The sequence below is a fragment of the Carlito syrichta genome, unplaced genomic scaffold (genome assembly GCF_000164805.1).
Source record: "Carlito syrichta isolate Samal-C Ts95f unplaced genomic scaffold, Tarsius_syrichta-2.0.1 Scaffold309076, whole genome shotgun sequence".
NCBI lineage: Eukaryota > Metazoa > Chordata > Mammalia > Primates > Tarsiidae > Carlito > Carlito syrichta.
This window is the reverse complement of record NW_007253172.1, coordinates 1-8,336: the sequence shown is the minus strand read 5'-3', so window position 1 is coordinate 8,336 and position 8,336 is coordinate 1. Positions and strand designations below refer to the sequence as shown.

The following is an 8,336-nucleotide window of genomic DNA, read 5'->3' as shown; positions in this document are numbered from 1 at the left end:
CTGGCCTCTAGTGGGTAGAGGCTGGGTATGCTGCCAAGCACCCTGCAATGTACAGGAGACACCTCATCACAGGGAATATGTTGGCCCAAACATCACTAGTGCCAAGGTTAAGACATTATCAAAATTGACCAAGCCATGGGTAGACAGTGGGAATAGAGTTTTTCACAGGGAAATACACACATAGGGACATTCACAGACACTGATTCATCAGGCAAAAAAATGCACAATTTTTTACAAATGTAGAAAACATCAAGGTATTGTTATAGGTCTATAAAAGTATCATAAGATGAAATTGTGATAGAACAAGTGCCTGAAGTAGTACAGAAATGTCCACATGTCTTGCTGTCAGCACCCTTATTCAATTATTCTCTCTGCTGAGCAAGCAAATGATCTGTTATAACAGCATAAAGCCACTTTTTTTTTTTAAGAGAAGTAGCCTTTATTTCCTTGTTTTGCAAATAAAGCTGGCTGAGTTGGTTGCTTTCTGCTGATTAGTCAGAGACCAAATCCCATATCCTCCTCCGACTCCTCCGACTCTTCCTTGGCTTTAACCTTGGCCGGAGCTGCAGGGGCGGCAGGGGCAGCAGGGGCAGCAGCCACAAAGGCAGATGGATCAGACAAGAAGGCCTTGACCTTTTTGGCAAGTGGGAAGGTGTATTCAGTCTCCACAGACAAAGCCAGACTCTTTTGTACCCACTGATAATAGAATGGGGTACTGATGCAACAGTTGAATAACCAATCTGCAGACAAACACTGGCAACATTGCGGACACCCTCCAGGAAACGAGAGTGCAGTTTCCTCTGTGATGAGAGGCACTTCAAGGTTGTAGATGCTGCCGTGGTTGTCGAACACCTGCTGGATGATCAGCCCAAAGGAGAACGTGAGATGTTCGGCATATTCAGCAGTGTGGTTTCACTGGCTCCCACTTTGTCTCCAGTCTTTTTTTTTTTTTGAGTTGGAGTCTCACTCTGTCACCCAGACTGGAGTGCAGTGGCTGCTCCCAGCCACCGCAGAGCTGGGCTCCAGCGATCCTTCCGCCTCAGCCTTCCAAGTAGCTGGGACTACAGGCACGCGCTACCACGCCCGGCTCATTTTTGATTTATTGTAGAGATGCGGTCTCGCCAAGTTGCCCAGGCGGGTCTCGAACCCGCGGGCTCAGGCATTCCACTCACCTCAGCCTCCCAAAGGCACAGGATTACAGGCTTAGCCACCGAGCCCAGCTTGTCTCCTGTCTTAATCAACTGCACATCACTCAGGATTTCAATGGTGCCTCTGGAGATTTTAGTGGTGATACCTAAAGCCTGGAAGAAGGAGGTCTTCTCAGGCCCCAGACCAGTGTTCTGGGCTGGTACAGTGACTTCACATGCGACAATCGCACCAGCACGGCAGCAGCTGGCAACTTGTTGGCCAGCAGCGTGTCCCAGATCTCAGTGAGGTCCTCCTTGGTGAACACGAAGCCTACATTCCCCCAGATATGAGGGAACAGTTTCTCCAGAGCTGGGTTGTTTTCCAGATGCCCTCGGATGGCCGTGTGCACCATGGTGTTCTTAGCCATCAGCACCACAGCCTTCCCTCGGAGGGACATGCGGATCTGCTGCATCTGCTTGGAGCTCACATTGTCTGCTCCCACAGTGAAGCATTTTGGGTAGTCATCCAAAAGTTGGATGATCTTAAGGAAGTAGTTGGACTTCCAGGTCGCCCTGTCTTCCCTGGGCATCACGGCGGTGCATCAGTGATTGCCATGCAGGGTTTAAAGACAATGTCACTCACACAAGGATGCCTGGCGAGACCATAAAGCCACCCTTACCCTTTACCTTGTAGTGTCTGTTTTGGGGATCTACACAAACAAAATAGGGGGAAGCAATTATGTTAAAGGTACTGATACAGTCATTAGAAAGATAATTAGATAAGAAAAATCTGCACGCCCAACAGTAAGGATGACTAAACAAACTATAATTTATCCACAAGAAACCATGCTAGATAGGCTCTAAATATGAGATGTGGATGCATGTGAACTGCCAATGGGAACAAATATTAAGTGAAATTTTGCAGTGGGAAAACGGCAGAACCTAAGAGTATGGGAACACACCAATCTCGCCTACTTAAAATAAAACTGCTTTCAACATCATTGTACGTGACTCTTGGAACACATCAGAATTCACTCCTATTGGGTGGGATTTCTAAGTCAAAGGCCAATGTATGTTTTGCAACATGCTGAGGAAGCACGGTCTGCCTGCCAATCAACACTGGTCTTTCATGCAATGCTGGGATAGCTGAAGGTTGACCTCCACAGGAGAGGGGATCTGTTGGGCTCCTCAAAGCAAACACAACCACTCACAGGTAGGAAGGTAAGTTTGACCTTAGTGCAAGAGAGGGAACTGCCAGTATTTCAAAGTGTTCTCACATCAGCAGAGTATGAGAGTTCCTGGTACTCCATAAATTCATAGCAATTCTCAGTCCTTCCAATGTTAGGCATTCTAGTGGGCTTATAGTCATTTCTTCTGGGGTTTATAAGTTTTGTGCCATCTAATAACGTTTAGCACTTTTACATGGGCTATTGGTCATTTAGATATTCCTGTTTGGGAAATGACTGTTCAAGTTTGGACCCATTTTTCAATGGATTGCATGTTCAGGTAAGAGACCTTTGTTGATTTGCAGTAATTTCTCCCAGCTGAGCCTTCCCTGAATACCTGACCCACAAAACTACTTCTGGTAACACAGTTTGGGGACTGCTGTGCTACAAGAACTTTCCTCTGAAGAAGCAACTTAAAATTATGGAGGAGGATGCAATGCAAATGAAAAAATGGGGATTGTTGGAGCAGGATGGAGGAGGCCTATGCTAGAATGTTCTGGAAGGGTGTAAATTAGAAACAGACCTGACTCCAAATCCTGTCATGGGCTTTGGACTTAAAGACCTCAGAATGACAAAGACAAAAAAAAGAGGATGCAGACACACTGACATCCCCTTCTCATCAGAAATGCTCAATTCTAGAAAGGAGTAAATTCATCAGAGGTCTGAAGGTCTTCATCCTAGAATTCTACACCCAGCCAGTGTAGTAAGTAAGTAAACACCCAGGCTAAAGACATTTTATGTCACAGAAGAACTAAAGAAATGTATCTCACAGGTACCCAGGAGGTAGAGGAATAAACGAGAGTAAACACAAAAAGAGGGCCACATGACAGCTGTGCAGCAAGCCCAGAGAGAGTGCCTTGAAGCCATCTGAGAAAAACCAGTGAGATGGGTCCTGGAGACCTAACAGAGCCATACAGTGTGACAGAGCCATACAGTGTGGAAGGCAAAAGGGATCCTGGTTCTCTCTGCTGGGTTTCCACCACCTCTGTGTCCCTACTCCCTGAGACACACAGCTCTGCATAACCATGGAAAGGACCCAATCAAGTTGGATCAATGATTGAAAGATCCAGGCCCAGAAAATGGCATCCTTCCCAGAGAACGTTTCGTGCAACTCCCTGCTCTACGGATGTCAGAAGAGGCAGCAAGGAGTTTCAGTCCCCTTACTTTAGCCACCAGAATCCCTAGGAACCCAGCCACTGCCAGGGTCGCCAGTCAGTCCTTGGAAGTAGCAGTGACGGTTGGGTGGTCTGGGACTCAGAAGAGAACAACACAAGAGACACAGCAAGTGTGGATTAGGCTTTACTGGGGATTAGGCAGTCGTAGGGCCAGCAACAAGTTGAGGAAGCATGGCCTGCCCGCCAGTTGACACTGGTCTTTCATGCAGTGCTGGGATAGCTGAAGGTTGACCTCCACAGGAGAGGGGATCTGTTGGGCTCCTCAAAGCAAACACAACCACTCACAGGTAGGAAGGTAAGTTTGGCCTTCGTGCAAGAGAGGGAACATTGAGAACATTCCTTTTGCCGAAGGAACTGGGGAGACTGAGGCTTGAATAGGCCTGGACAGGAGCTTGGGGGGACGTAAACAAAGTCACTACGGCCCTGGGTCTGAGAAGGGAATGAAAAGGAAGAAGGATCGAGAAAGTAGTTCCAGGGGTGCAGAGGGTCCACTGTCCTCCAGGGCCCAGGCAGCAGGCTTGGTAGTGTCCTCACTCCCATCTTCCAGCCTTACCAGGTCCTACTTATTTCCCCAGATGGCCATCTTTAAGAACAAAGGTGTTGGGAGGAAGCGGCTGGACTTCATGTAGGCAGAGATCTTCTTTAAGCCCTGAGAAGAGAAGAAGGAAGCCAGAGCTCAGGGTCTGCTGCCAACAGGGGCCAAGTGGCCCCACTGCAGGCATTCCAACAAACAGCTTTACAATATGGGCACAAGTGTTGCAGCATCACAGACTCTTGGGGTCCCCAGCTCTGCTGAGTTAGCTCTCCCAATGTCCCTTAATGAATGTCATGCCTGAATGAGAGCTATCACTGATGGAGGCTCCACATGTGTTTGGTGCTCTGAATCCAACACAGGCTTAAGAACCCCACCCAACTACTCCACAAAATCAGTTCTACAATCACCATTTCTCACAAGAAGACTGAGGCGCACACAAGTTCAGCAACTTCCTCACACTCACGAAGCTAGTAAGTGGGTCAGGGCTGGAATGCAGCCTGGCTCTCTCTCTCTCTCCAGTTGTGGTTCTTTCTGCCAAATTCTCCCCCTCTCCCTCAGACACACAGAAGGCCCTGTCACTCTCTGTCTGCACAATATTCTCCTTTGTCACCAGGAGGCTCTGGCTTGCCTAGTTTTGCACACAGAGGAGGGACCTCTAGCAGGACCCGAAGACTCAGAACATGCCCGTGCAGCCTGGAAGAGAGTTCAGATCTCATCCAATAACTCAGCAAAACCTGGATGAACGTATCGGGGGCAGCGAACCTGCAAAAGAGAGGCTGGCCCAGGCTCTACCCATTAACCCTTAAACTATAAAGTCCAAAGTTCTCTACCAGGTACCTGAGTCCCATCTCACTGAACCCCAACCTACCTCACCTCCAGCCCTGCTGTGGGGGACCAGGTGATATGACACCCAGGTGTGCTGTGTGTGATCTTACCAGGACAAAGTGTCCAGAAAACATCTACAGTTCCAAAGAGAACTAGGCTGCCTGTGCCCAAAGGGCCAGGGCCAGGCAGGCCACAGGCTGCAGCCCTCAGCTCACCCCTCCCCCATACCTCTTACATAATCCCAAGTCCATTCAGCCTGGACCAGAACCAGAGTTGATAAAAAAAACCAGCTGAGGATCCAGGAAGCAAGATGGCGACGGCATAGGTGAACTGGTGAGATTCTCTGAACGTGAGTTCCCAAAAAGGCTATTACTTCTCTTCCCCCATCCCCCAGCCCATCACCAACCGTGCTGGTGCCAGGCCCAGGAACTTCGGTCCCACACAGGGCCAGATATTACGGCCCCTACTGCTGCTGTTCTACTGCGTGCGTGGGAGTCTCCGGTCCCAGTCCCCTCCAGCTCCCTTCCCGGCTGCATTGTCTCCAGCCCAGCACCCGGCACCAAGCCACCGGTCACACAGGGAGGCTCTGGGCGCCCGCTCCTCAGAGACACCGGTCCCATCCCTGGCTGAAGTACCCTGTGGGGGGCCCAGAGCCACTCTCGCCACCCACTGCCTGCCCTTTGGAGCTTTGGAGCTCTGGAACTCCGGGCCCACCCTGGCTGAGGCACTCAGTGTGAGACCCCAAGCCGGGGGACCCAGACAAGTGGAGAAAAACAGGTCTGCTTAAACTACCTTGCTATTCTCCAGGCAGAGACTTCCATTGTCCCGCCCACCTACCAACAAACTTTACCTCAGTTCCTAAGGCAACAGCACGAAACAGGAGACAAAGCCCCACCCCTACGCTGCAACAAAAATCAAAAGGGAGAGGCGGAATCGGAGATCACAGAAGTGACTCTAGTCTGATCGCTTATTTTGACTTATGATTTTATCACTGAAACTGTTGGTTTAGATCACGTTTGGTGTTTACCTTCTGACTTACACTGTTTCTTGATTTTATTGGCCTGTCTCTGTGTACCTATCAGTACTCTTTAGGGAATCTTTCTTACCTGTCTTTCTTCACTTCTTCCCAGCCCTGTGTCTCTTTCTCACCTGATAGTTGGTATGTATATCTGTTTTCCCTCTCGCACTTCTCTCTTTCGTTTATTTTGACTTATGATTTTATCATTGTAACTGTTGGTTTAGATCACGTCTGTTGTTTACCTTCAGACTTACACTGTTTCTCGATTTTATTGGCCTGTTTCTGTGTAGCTATCAGTACTCTTTAGGGAATCTTTCTTACATATCTTTCTTCACCTCTTCCCGGCCCTGTGTCTCTTTCTCACCTGATAGTTCGTATGTATATCTGTTTTCCCTCTCGCACTTCTCTCTTTCTAACTCCCTATTGACCCCCCCTTCCTCCATTATTTTCCTCTTTTATACGCCCCCTTTTTAAATCTAGGGACCAAGACTACATACTGCTGAATAGACAGACTGTAAAGCAGAGGGAAAAGTGAACAAAGCCAGAAGACCCTCATAAGGAAGAACAGGACATTGCAGAAGAGAAATAAAAGCAACCCCACCTTCCCTCAAAAACAGAATTGAAGAAGGGGAGGGAAAGGGGGAGAGGGAGAAAAATCTACAGAAATGAAGAAAAACCAAAAGAAGAGTATGGGTCTCTCCCAGACGCCTGGGAAAGCAGACACTGAGAAAACTGACTTTGGAATGCAAGCAATGAAAAGTCCCCAGAATGAAGGGTCTCAAACTGCAAATGTAGATATCAAAACAATAATGGAGAGATTAAAAAGAATTGAGGAGACACAAGAAGAAACTAGGAAGGAGCTGATATCTGAGATAACAGTAATAAAGAATACTGTGAATGAAATAAATAACAAACTGATAAGCATGGAAAGCAGAATTACCCAAGCAGAAGAAAGAATCTCAGAGCTTGAGGACCCAAATATAGAAATAACCCAAACTCTTAAAAACACAGAAAATAAGCTAAAAAAGACAGAACAAAACCTTCAAGAGATGAGTGACTACCTCAAGAGGCCTAACCTAAGAGTAATCAGATTCCCTGAGGCAGAAAGAAAAACAGAGACCACATTGGAACAAACTTTCCATGAGATCATTCAAGAAAATTTCCTTTATCTAATCAGTGATGCAAAAATTCAAACACAAGAGATTCAGAGAACCCCTGCAAGACAACAAATGAGAAGACCAACTCCTAGACACATAATAATTTGCCTAAATAAAGTAGGGACAAAAGAAAAAATCCTAAAGGCAGCAAGAGAAAAAGGCCAGATCACCTACCATGGAAGACCAATCAGAATAGCAGCAGATTTATCTGCAGAAACCCTGCAGGCTAGGAGAGCTTGGAGTCCTATCTTCAAAGTCCTAAAAGATAAACAATTTCAACCAAGAATAACCTACCCAGCCAAGCTAAGCTTCATCAGTGAGGGAGAATTAAAATCTTTCCCAGATATCCAATCCCTAAGAACTTATGCAGCCACAAAACCATCTCTACATGAAACACTTAAGAAAGTACTAAACACAGAAGAAAAGGAAAAAAGAACAACGTTCTTCACAAGAGTACAGGGAAAAGAATAAAATATACACGAACCAACCCCAAAACCAAAAGAAAGACAAAAAAAGAAAAAAAAAACAAGTGGAAGAACAACAACTCAACAAGAACTCCATGATAGGGATGAACTCTCACATTTCAATAATTAGTCTGAATGTGAATGGACTAAACGCACCACTGAAAGGACATAGAATGACAAAATGGATAAAATATCACCAGACAATAATATACTGCCTTCAAGAGACCCATCTCACTAGAAAGGACATACACAGACTCAAAGTAAGAGGATGGGAAACAAATTTTCAGGCAAATTTAACACAAAAGAAAGGAGGAGTTGCGATCCTAATTTCAGACAAAATACCATTTAAGCTATCAAAAATGTAAAAAGATACAGAGGGCTATACATAATGATAAAAGGTTCACTCCATCAACAAGAAATATCTATCCTAAACATATATGCTCCCAACATAGGTGTACCAACATTCATAAAGCAACTTCTAGGAAAACTAAAGAAAGACATTGACTCTAACACCATCATAACTGGGGACTTTAAGACACCACTCACAACCCTAGACAGATCATCAGGACAAAAAATCAGCAAGGAGATCCGGAACCTCAATGAAACTCTGGACCAAATGGACTTAATTGATACCTACAGAACACTCCATCCAAAGACCACAGAATACACATTCTACTCAAAACTGCATGGAACATATTCTAAGATCGACCACATAATTGGACACAAATCAAGCATAAGCAAATTTAAAAGGACTGAAATTCTACCATGCACCTTGTCGGACCACAGTGGAATAAAAAATAAAACATTGA

At 46.2% G+C, this 8,336-nt stretch overlaps 1 pseudogene across 1 annotated transcript; it reads right to left on the bottom strand.

Moving 5' to 3' along the window:
• Window positions 1–414: 414 nt before the first annotated feature.
• Window positions 415–1,761, bottom strand: LOC103269076 (annotated as a pseudogene). The gene is made up of 2 exons (XR_002482449.1): window positions 1,217–1,761; window positions 415–925 (listed from the first exon to the last, which is right to left on the bottom strand). The product of XR_002482449.1 is annotated as a 60S acidic ribosomal protein P0-like (transcript).
• Between the last annotated feature and the right edge of the window lie 6,575 nt (window positions 1,762–8,336).